The sequence below is a fragment of the Lycium barbarum genome, chromosome 8, assembly GCF_019175385.1.
Source record: "Lycium barbarum isolate Lr01 chromosome 8, ASM1917538v2, whole genome shotgun sequence".
Classification (NCBI taxonomy): Eukaryota; Viridiplantae; Streptophyta; class Magnoliopsida; order Solanales; family Solanaceae; genus Lycium; species Lycium barbarum.
In genome coordinates this window covers 133,072,441-133,083,457 of record NC_083344.1, presented here as the reverse complement: position 1 = coordinate 133,083,457, position 11,017 = coordinate 133,072,441, and the positions used below count along the sequence as shown (strand labels likewise).

The following is an 11,017-nucleotide window of genomic DNA, read 5'->3' as shown; positions in this document are numbered from 1 at the left end:
AGAAATCAAATCCTCACAATCTTATACAATATTGTGCGCTATATCGTATATTGTCGACAAGATATCATGTTGTATCGGTTCGCAATTCGACATAACTTACTGAGATCTCATCACTTCATTATTTTCAGGTACCTGAACCTCCCATAAGGTTTATGAAGTGTTATGTCGTAGCTCTTCAAGAGCACATTGCCTTCTTATTATGATCATTTGCTCCTCCCTTTTTCAAGGATTATTATATTTGGAACCGATTGGTCTACCATGCTCCATGCACGCTGTAGACTTTGTCCTTCAGGGACATTAAGAGCATTTTGCAGATGAAATATGAAATAGTTGGGTCAGCAAATGCTTCCAGCATTTGACTTGAATTAACTGAGGATCATACTGATGATAATTCACAACATATTTCTTAGCTGCTTATTCTCTCCCCCTTATTTTAGTGACATATGTCCCCATTTTCTTTGGGAAAATCCATCTGTGTGCATCATGGTATATCCATTAATCATGTACCGCACATCAAATGCTAAAAGATGGAAATATCTAGTTCCTAACCCTGAACCAACTATGAGGGGAGAATTTATCAAAATTTATTGATCTGAAGCATACAAGTGCTGTTGTATGCAATATATTATATCTCAGACCAACATCTGAAACTCTGTTCTCATAAGCAATGGTTTAGCTGTATTATGGAGGCATCCAATGCCAAACCAACTTAGATATAAACCAGCATTATCAAGATGATTGTCTTGATTACATATTCTGAAAATTGTGCTTCCAACTCAATTATTTTGAGCAAGCAACTTTGTAAATGTCAAACTGCCAGTTGACAATAAACATACATGTGACTGACTTAAATAGATGCATCTATTTAAGACATCACATTGCAGGTGAAGGGGCCCACATTCACCTTTTATATTTTTCAGAATTTTGGGGATTCAGTCCCAACATTAGCTGGTGTAATCAATTTATCATGAGAACAAGCAACACAAACAAATTCTTGAAGAATCTTCTAGTTCTTCAATATGTTTTTAATACTCAATTAGCACATCAGATTTAAATCAGGACGATCAAAATGGTCTTGTCAACTGATAAAATTATCTGTACCCGTAAACTTCAAGTTTACTATAACGAGTGTTATTTCTTTTAATAAACTTCTGGTTTACTATTGCATGAAATTTTATGTCAAAACTTCTGGTTTATTGTGACATGCGATCTCATCATGCTCGGGTAACACTTTACACACGTGACCCTACCCGTAATAAATTGGAGATATTCAATCTTCCAATCATCTGTAGTCTCAATATGATGACCATTTTTCTCGCTAGTAAACTTCAGGTTTACTATAATTTATTTTCCGATCGAAATAATTATGATCTGAGATGAATGGTACTATCATATATAAACTCTTCGAGAGACATCAATTTGTTCACCATAATCATATATTATTTGGATACTGCTAGTGTCATGATACTTGTAAATAAATAATTAGCTCTTCTGGAGCCTTTGATCATTAATTTCTATTACCAAATATTTCTTAAATACTTCTGGTACCATGAAAGCAAATTCCGACACTACTGGTGCCACGAAATAAACATTGAATTCTAAACTTCAATATTTCAAACATCTCCTTCAGGGAGATTCATCATTAACTGAGTATTTTGTATCTAAGCTCAAACACATAATAATCAAATCCTTCATAAAGAAATACATTAATTGTTATTTCCTTCAAGGAAATCAATAACAACTAACCATAATGTATTAATTTGGTTATAGGAGAAACATTCTACTCTGCTTCCTTTTGCCTTAGAATGATACTTTAATATGTTTCGACGTACAACAGGTACGTGTAGTAATGTCTGAATTTCATACCACCAGAATATAACATCTACATTCCTTGTATTTTATCCCTCCAGGAGATAAATTGTGGTATTTGTTCATTCACTTCGGGAAGTGAAACCTGATTATTTAAATGTGCTTTGAAATACGACGCTTATCAATAGCTCGTTATTTTGCTCAAACATAAGAAGACATTGCTTCAGAGTATTTCTCATATATTTTGGTAATTCTTTCTGCTTCAGGAGTAAAGTTTCAGAGTTTTACTGCTTCGGGAGTAAAGTTTCAAGTTTTACCACTTCGGGAGTAAAGTTTAAAGGTTGACTAATTCAGGAGTAAATTTCTGAATTCTACTACTTCGGGAGTAGATTTCAGAGTTGTACTATTTCAGGAGTAGAATTAAAAGCCTTACTACTTCAGGAGTAAAATTCACAGTCTTACTACTTCTGGAGTAGAATTCAGAGTCTTACTATTTTGTGAGTAGAGCTCAAAGTTCTACTACTTCGGGAATAGAGTTCAAAGTTTGCTACTCCAGGAGCAAATTTATGAGTTTAGTACTTCAGGAGTAAAGCATATAATATTAAGAATATTTCTTCTCAATTATTCTATCTCTTCTGGAGATGAATCATGATATTTTTACAATCGAATGCACGTTTATATTTATAGGCTTTACTACATATTATCACATTCACTTCAGAGAATGGATCTGTATTTGCAACATTTATCAAAAGTTTTCATTCTTCAGGAATAAAACATAATTATCTGAACGTGCCTTAAGCATATCAAATCGTGATAGCTTATAGCTTCTTTTAAGATATTGCTACTTCAGGAGCAAATTGAGGCATACATATAATGTGGAGAATTTTTCTCTAACACATCTTCAATCATAAACACAATAAGCCCGTAAAAATATTACCACTTCTGATGTTCACGGATATAAACTCATTTAATCATTTCATATTTGCGAACTAACCTTCCAGTAAAATATTGGCATAAGGCCTTCAGCAACTTTGGTTTCAAGATATTTTGGCAAAAAGAGGTCGAAGTGTTATATTCCATAGTAATATTTAAAAAAAGAAAGGCCATGTTTCTTACTACGTTGATGGTGAGCTTCTCCCAAAAATCAGTTTAAAATTTTCGTAGTTGTTAAAGTCAACAACAATCAACCATCAAAACAAAGATAGAAAAATACTTGGAACATGTTACCTGAACTGTTTAGACTAAATAAGTACTGCAAGTCCTTTACTTTATCTCCAGTGAGGCAACGACTTGTACTCAGTGTAATTCCAAGAATTGCACCTTCGAGGCTTTCAAAGTATTTGCTCAAGATGGTTGAGGCTCGTTCTGATAACGTGTTATGAAATAAAACTATGAAGTAAATACACAGAAGAAATATGTAGAGAGAATATGTAGAGAGATATCAGATTATATTACTTCTGCTCTTTCAACATTGCATCTGTGCATCCTATTTATAGGAGCAACAGGACATGAGATATTTTGAGATATTTTGGGATATTTATAACTTAATGGATATCCACTACTTGGGATATTTATAACAAATTTAAAAATCTTGCAAAATAAGTCCATGGTGGCCGTGTATATGAAGTGGTCCCACACAATTGTGTGGCCAATTTTAAATGGTCCAACACATTGTGTGGGCCAAAGACTTGTATAGATATTTGGTGGACACCTAAAAGATGAAAACCAAGCCATCTTTATTCATTTCCCACACTTAGAACAAATAGCAAGAAGGAGAAAAAACCCTCCAACCTCACGGCTGAACCATGGAAAAATCAAGATCATTTCTAGCCTCTCCAAAAAAAATTTCTTTGGTATAAACCCACTATTTTGAGGTCCCTAAGTAGCGTGGAAGTGTCGTTGGAGCGATCAAGCCATCAATTTTGTGGATTTCAAACCCTAACCAAAGTGTGGAATTGGAGAAGAAAGGTAAGTTTTTCTCTTGTTTGTGAGTTATAAATGTTGTATGCACATTTTAGTATGTTAATATGAATGGAAATCATGAAATATTGTATGTTGGAAGTGGGTTGTGTGAAGGGTGGTCTAGCCGTGCAAATGGGTGTTGAAAAATTGAATTGATGATTAATTGTTTGTAGCCTATTTGATTGTTGTAGAGAGGAGAAGAGAATAAAAATCATCGAAATATATATATGTGTAATGATAGATTAACATGGGTCATGCTATATGCCAAAGAACACACTAATGTCGCTTAGCGTTTTAATGGTTGTTGTGATGACTTCTAGTTTGGAAATGAAAGTTTAATGTCCCAAAGTGATATGGTGAATTGTTGCGGGCTGATTTGAGGCTTATTGTGCGTTTGGCGTAATTTGTATATCCATAAAAATGATATCGTTATATTGTAAATTGTCGATACAAATCATGAATTGAAAATGAGGAATGTGTAAAACGGGGCTGTTCTCGGTTGGGACTGTTTTCGGCCAACTTGGAGAAGTTGTTGGATTATTGGAAATATTATGTGAATCGTTTAGAATGTTCTTGAATGTTGTAGTATGGGTTTGGGTTAATAATCGAATGTACGAACGATATTATGGCTTTAAAGTAAGCCATTAAATTGAATAATTGGAAAGTCGTCGAATGGTGTAAAAGAGAGCTACTAATGTTGTTTTGCCTTTCGGATTGATTATTGATGATACTAGGTTGGTTATTGTGGTGGTTGTTGTTGATTTTGAGCGAGTTAAATTCTCGGGATGGCCTATTTACAGGGGAAATGCTGCCGAATTTTCTGTAGAATTTAATGTTAGTTGGAATAAATGGCTTAAGTGCCTATGGTTAATGTTGGATATTCGTTGGCATATTTGTAGACCTTGGGGAGCCCGAGGCGTAGATTGGAATTTACTTTAGATTGGCTATCTTGGAGTGCGTACGAGGTATGTAAGGCAACTTCCTTTCTTTTTGGCATGTCTTAGTTTTCATAGGCTAAATTAGAGCCTTAAGGAAAATTCTAAATCCGAAATCCGAGCATGTTATGATCCGTATATGTTCTTTGGCACTCTTATGTATGATTTGATGAAATATGAACCTTTACGTATTCGAAAAATTGCTTTTCGAACTTTGCGCAAAAAAGTTTCACTTTAAAGAACTTCGAAATTTCCGAATGCCATATCTTTCACATAAATGCTCGGATTGCTCTAATATATATTTTTATAAAAGTTTGCATTATGTATAACGAGTATGTTTTCCATAAGCGGGCCCGACTTGGGTAAATTCCCGTCCATGGGTCCCGCGACCTTCCTTTATGTAATTCGGGAACTTTTGAAAGGATTTGTTAAGACTATTATTTCGATTTTCAAATATGATCATTTTACTTATGTTTGAATTTATGAGGATGATTTTATGCATATGACTACTCACGACTCTATTCGTGCATTTTGTCATTCCCTTCGCCGAGTCCCGGGCCGGTTCTGTTATCATGCGCATTTTGATATACTCCGGAGTTATGCTGTGTTTATGGTTCACCGAGCTACTCGCAAAACAGGGTCGGGTTCCACCTATACTTGGTGTTATGCTGTGTATGGCGTTATGTTGTGATGTGATATGTGACGGGGATACGGAGATTTGAGACTTTCTGGTGTTATGCTGTGTTATGGCGCCATCGACGGGCGGGCGACCATATTCCTCTGTACCCTATGCATGATTTATATTTTTAAACTAAACATTTTGATATGATTGGATTTGTACTTATGTTCGGCACTTCTGCTTCGTTTATGTCTCAGGTTTGTTTTCTGTATATTCTGCTTAGCATACTCAGTACATATTCCGTACTGACCCCCTTTCTTCGGGGGGCTGCGTTTCATGCCCGCAGGTACAGACGCACAGTTTGGTGATCTACCCATTTAGGACACCCTCTTCTGCTGTTTGGAGTGCTCTTCTCATTTCAGAGCACACATTTTGGTATATATTTGTTCGCTATGTATATATGTATTTGTTCAGGGGTACGGAGGGGCCCTGTCCCGCCATATGTTTCGGTTTGTCTATTTAGAGGTTTGTAGACGTATTTGTGGGTGTGTGTGCCTACTTCTGTACAGATGAGTTTATATGACCCTATTCGCTATGACAGCCTTGTCGGCTTTTGACGTATTTGACAGCCTTGTCAGCTTTTGACACATTTGATAGCCTTGCCGGCTTTTTGATATATGTGCATATGTTCGGCGATGTATATTTCGCCGCCTCTTCTGATTCTGATATAATGTTTTGTACGCGCAATCGCGCAAGATAATATTCGTTCTCAACTCTGTTTAAAAAAAAAATGATGAATATGAAATCCGTATTAAGCTTTGCTATGATGATTTAGTTTGTATGTCCGTATGGGTGCCCAAGTAGGGCACCAGTCGCGGCCCACGGGGCTGGGTCGTGACAATGTTTTTGGAGATAATTGCATTTTGATTGAGTTGTTGATGTTAGAAAAAGGAAAGTAAGTAAGGTAAACAAAAAATCCTTTTTTCTTTGAAGCCACCCAATAAAAAAATCCTCCTTTTTTCAAAGGAGAATCGAAAAATCATATTTTCATACAATATCTTAATTGAATTATATGTAATGAGCAATAAATTAAGTTGAAACTCAGCCGAGTGAAATTAACATGTTCATAATTAACAAATATAATTTTGACCATCTTGTTTTTATGATTCACCCTATCGATGAAACTTCCTTTAACAGGAGGTTCAAGTCTATTTATTAGTTCTACACCATTTTTATGGATTAAACTAAATCACTTTTTTAGAAACTAAGATCATTTTACTTTTGTCTATATAAAGATATTGTGTAAGTTTTACTGGGTAGCATTTTTCACGTGTTCTGAAACTAAGATTCACCATGTTTCTTGATTATGAGTCATGACTACTTTTGTACTTGACGCTAATTATAATTTTATATTTTTGGGGTAGATATTTTCTTACCAAATTTAAATAGAGTTAAATGACAAGTATATATCTTTTTAATCATGGTTAGCATACATGTTTAATTAAATAAATCTGGACCTATAATATTTAAATGAGATAAATGTTATACATCTACATAGAAATTTGGGGAAATAAAGAGAGTAGAAAATGGAGAGGATGTGGGGTTATGATGCAGGCCGTGGATGCTAATTTCTCTTTGTTGTTCTTGTGCTCACTATCCCGTATTTGATTCAAATCAGCAATATATTGATCCACTGATAATACATGCGGCCATGTTTTGTTGTGCTTGATTGTGGAATCTGGTTCGTGCTATTGGTGTAGAACCATTAAGTCTAACGAGGATACGAGCAGCCACTGTTTGTTGAACTTGATTGTGGAAATTGGTTGGTGCAATAGGTGTAGAACCATGAATTTTAATAAGAGGCTCTGAAAAACTGCAAGAATGAAACACATAATCAGATATGTGACCTAAAACAAAATTTAAATCACTTTTATTGCTATATCAGAATCTATCCTCATATCAAGAGAATTCAGTATTTATTTGTATATAAGAAGTATTTATTTTATAGCCTGTATACACGGTAAATATTCATAAGAATGGTATTCATTTAAGCTCCTCGGTGTGTTACTACTAGTCCTACTAATCCTACTCAGATTATGTTATGGTTTCCATTAAGTATTTTGTTTGGTAACTACACTCTTATTTGGAAATCCTAGCTATTAGTATTACCATCTTTTTGGTAATTTAACAATATTTTTTGAAAATAAAGGAGAAACTAGATTATTGATGTTTTTGACGGTCGTAAAGTCTTGAACAAATGAAAGGAAACTATTTTAAGCAAAATAAATACTTACCTCAGATTCTCGTAAAGGAGGCTACAAAAGTCAAATACCCACATTCCTACTTCAGTGCCCTGTGAAAATTTTCAAGAATTATATACTGAGAATATACATCTAAATAGAAAAAAATTGAGCATGATTGAGAAATTGGAATTTAGAGAATTTGACATACCATCCTGTTAGCTCCCTCGCTCCTCGGTTTAATGATCGCCACAATTGCCTACAAAAAAAGTTAGAAGAATATGTTACCATTGACTCTATTTTAAAAACCTTAAAATTTATCATTTTCCTTACTCTGTTTACTCTTTTTTTATCCTGACAAGAATTACAAATTCGAAGCATGAAAGTGATAATATTGAAATTGTGCTGTGAATTTGACGTTAACTTTTTGAAACAAAAATTTACTTACTTAAAAACTAATTTAACATGTGAAAATCGTAATCAATAAAAACGTATTTGTCTTTGTCGTCTATATCTAATAATCAAAGACATATCAGTACAAAATTTCGATATATTCCGCTTTGTATCAATGTGGATGTCAAAAAAAAGAAACATGTTTTATGACAATAATAAAGTTATAACAAGTCTCAATTTTTGCATAAAAATCAAGAAGAAATACAATCTCAATAGATTTCTGAATTCTAAAAAAAAAAACTGATTTTTTCTTAAATATGAATGGAATAATGAAACAGGATTGGAGAAAATATTACCCTGAATACTGGTGATCGCGAGACATTCAGGGAGACGAACAACAATTGTTGAGCGTGAGAGAGACGGAGAGAAACCAAAATTTCTTTCACGGATTCTCTCTCTCTTTTTTTTTTTCAATGCATCTTTCCCGTCTTTGGGGAATTTTCTTTCTTTTTCTTTTGATAAGCAGATAAAACAATTAGAATGACTTCCTCTCATTCCTGCTTTTCTTGCTAACCATCCATTGGCCTCAACTGCCAATGGATATCCAAAAGTCCCTTCCACCAAATTTAGGGAATATTATATTTTGTAGGTTGGCTACTGCTAGTCCAAAAAAAAAAAAAAAAAAAAAAGGAAACAAGATCATTCATTTTTGTGTCGTTTACTAAATTTTGACATTAAAATTCTTCAAGTTAATTATTGCAATGCCAAGTTTTGCCGCTGCAACGCCACTTGGTGTCTGCATTTTATGTTGGTAGCACGATTACTACTTACTAAGGAGAGTTTAATTAACGAATAGATTTTGAAGCGCTCACAACTATACTCTAATGCTACAACTTTCGTTCATAATAAATTGAATCCGAATTATTTGTAAGCTACATGTTATACTTGTTAGAAGTGAAGGCATGTGTAGCTTATTTAAAAAGTTATTCTATTGTTTAGCTTCCAACTTTCGTTGGCGTTTGGCGTTGTTCTTTGCCATTTGACTTCGATCTTAATCACCTTTCTCTCTTTGACATATTAAAAGACATCATTTCAGAACTTGGCACAAAAACTCACTTTAGCAACTAAACTTAAGTTGTATTTATATTCCCCCCTTAACAACTTTTATTTCAATTATTTTCCACCCTGAAAAAATAATACCACTCTCACAATGCGAGGTGTATTACACTTGCGCCACGTCATTGCCACATCATTACCACGTCGTTGTCACGTCATTGCCATGTCAAAAATTATCATCCCTTCATTTTTTGTTTTTCTCTTTCTTCTTCTTCTTCTCCCTTTTCTCTTTCTTCTTCTTTCTCCTCATCCTCACCACACTTGTAGCAACCACCACCACCGCAGCCTCACCGCCGCCGCCGCCACCACAACAAAAAAAAAAATCATTGTTATTACCCGTCCAAATTGGACGAACTGCCCTCCAAAAAAAAAATATCACCATCATCTTTAACCCACACCCACCACCACCACCACCATCTCCCTCCAAATTTCATCTAATTCCTTCTCAAATTAGTCCCACTTACACTAAAATTCGTCCAAATTGATTGTTTTAGTTGTTATTGTTGGCCATTATTAATTTGGACGAACTGCCATTCAAAAAAAAAAACATCACCATCATCTTTAACTCATGCCCACCACCACCACCACCACCATCATCTCCCCACCAAATTTCATCCAATTCCTTCTCAAATTAGTCCCGCTTACACTCAAATTCGTCCAAATTAGTTGTTTTGGTTGTTATTGTTAGCCATAATTATTATTATTACTAGACGGCCTATGCCCGTGCTGCGCACGGGCCTAACACTTTAGATTATAGTGCATTTATGTGTATGTAGTTGTCTTTGAATAGTGAATATATATATTATGTTCAAAACACGATTAATATAACATTGTAGTTTGTGCTCCGTATCTAAAATTTTATTATATTAATGTTTGTTACGAATACAAAATCGGCAAATTTATTAATATTTTTTAAAAGAAAAGACTTGTTTAAAAGGAAACTATTTTTTTCTCTTTGAGATAAAACAATAGCAATATTTAAGCATCAGTTGATACTTTCAATTTTAATTCGATTAATTTAAAGGTGTAAAATACTTATTATTTTTTATCAAATTTTGATTTGGATAATTCTAATTCAAATTATTAAATTAATTTTACATGTTTAAAACGAAACAAAATAGAAATTGATTTTCTATTTAAACGAAGAAATACTATTTTTTAATTTTTGGTAAATATTCTCGGTTTAGCTCATTTTACTTGTCATGTTGTCTTTTGGATGGTTTTTTAAGAAAACGTTGATTAGAATTATAATTTAACTAATTTACTTTATCCATTATTTGATCTCCATTTTATATTTTTTTTACGACATTAATCTCTTTTCACATTTATTAGAGTAAGAATAAAAATAAAAAAGTAATTAAGTTCTATCTTATTTTAAAATATAAATAATTTAAGTATATTTATTTTAGTGAACATAACAAATAAATGACATGGCGGAATAATAAATACAACAGTTTAATATCTAGATTAGATCTCAGGCTAATATAAAAAAAAAAAAAACTGTATGGTTTGACTATTTAACTTTTTTAAAGAAAATAATTTCATTTGCTCCCATTAATGGATTGATACGCACGTGGCAATGAATCCATCATTATTGACTTAATGAGATATTTTGGAAATTACATGAATATTGTTTGATTTTTTAATATGAAGTGCACTTTTTTTTTACATTATTAATTTGCACTATTTTTATGCACATATATATATATATATATATATATACTATGTTCAAAACACGATTAATATAACATTGTAGTTTGTACTCCGTATTTAAAATTTTAGTATATTAGTGTTTACAACGAATACAAAGTCTGCACTTTTTTTTTATATTATTTCTTTTTTAATATGGGGTCCACTTTTTTTTTTGCTATTGCTTGATTTTGTTAATATGGGGTCCACTTTTTTTTTTTACAGTGAGTTTGGAGATGGTGGGTTTCACTTTT

General features: G+C 33.3%; 2 long non-coding RNA genes across 2 annotated transcripts; one reads left to right on the top strand and one right to left on the bottom strand.

Annotated features, from left to right (window-relative positions):
- Positions 1 to 3,549: 3,549 nt before the first annotated feature.
- Positions 3,550 to 6,085, top strand: LOC132605530 (uncharacterized). Its single transcript, XR_009569208.1, has 2 exons — positions 3,550 to 3,777; positions 5,672 to 6,085. It is a non-coding gene; the product is annotated as an uncharacterized LOC132605530 (long non-coding RNA).
- A 705-nt stretch (positions 6,086 to 6,790) lies between these two features.
- LOC132605529 (uncharacterized) lies at positions 6,791 to 8,470 on the bottom strand. The gene is made up of 4 exons (XR_009569207.1): positions 8,315 to 8,470; positions 7,777 to 7,824; positions 7,620 to 7,678; positions 6,791 to 7,198 (listed from the first exon to the last, which is right to left on the bottom strand). It is a non-coding gene; the product is annotated as an uncharacterized LOC132605529 (long non-coding RNA).
- Positions 8,471 to 11,017: the final 2,547 nt, after the last annotated feature.